At 37.5% G+C, this 512-nt stretch overlaps 1 protein-coding gene across 1 annotated transcript in view; it reads right to left on the minus strand.

Annotated features, from left to right (window-relative positions):
• Positions 1-133, minus strand: part of OSTN (osteocrin) — a 13,004-nt gene extending 12,871 nt beyond the window's left edge. Inside the window, exon 1 of the mRNA XM_057384265.1 lies at positions 88-133. The gene's annotated coding sequence lies outside the window, so the exon portion shown is untranslated. The remainder of the gene's footprint in view (positions 1-87) is intronic.
• Positions 134-512: the final 379 nt, after the last annotated feature.

Here is a 512-nt window from a genome sequence, read left to right on the forward strand (position 1 = left end):
GAAGAAAGTTGAGAAGGAAAGAAAGCTTCTGTAAACAGAGCAGAAGACAAAAACATCCCCACCACGTTCTGTCCTCACTCTTCTTACCTTGCATTGGATGCAAGCAATTCCAACCTTAATGGTCCTGCTATGTTCTTGCTCCTAACTTGTCCTTAATGTTCAGCTTTCTTTCAGAGTTTTTATAGTCTCTGGTGTAGACTACAAACTCCAATCCCTGCCTTTCCTTTCTCTTACATCATTTCTAAAGATTTTCCACTGATCCTTGCCCTAAACCTTTCTCTGTCCTGCACTCTCACACAAATACTTGCTTCACATTTGTTATATTTATTGCTGTGATCAAAATGATTAGATTATAATTAAAGGTCTAGGGGTTTGTTCTGGTTTTTTGTTTTTTTTCCTTTTTTTTTTCTTTTCATTTCAGGATTCAGACAGCCATGGGAGTAGAAAGATTTTCAGCAGCATCACTATTCCTCTAAACTCCCACTTTTGTAAACTGCAGTGAAGAAATCTGA

This window comes from Malurus melanocephalus, unplaced genomic scaffold, assembly GCF_030028575.1.
Source record: "Malurus melanocephalus ecotype Western Australia unplaced genomic scaffold, MMel_1.1 scaffold_694, whole genome shotgun sequence".
Classification (NCBI taxonomy): domain Eukaryota; kingdom Metazoa; phylum Chordata; class Aves; order Passeriformes; family Maluridae; genus Malurus; species Malurus melanocephalus.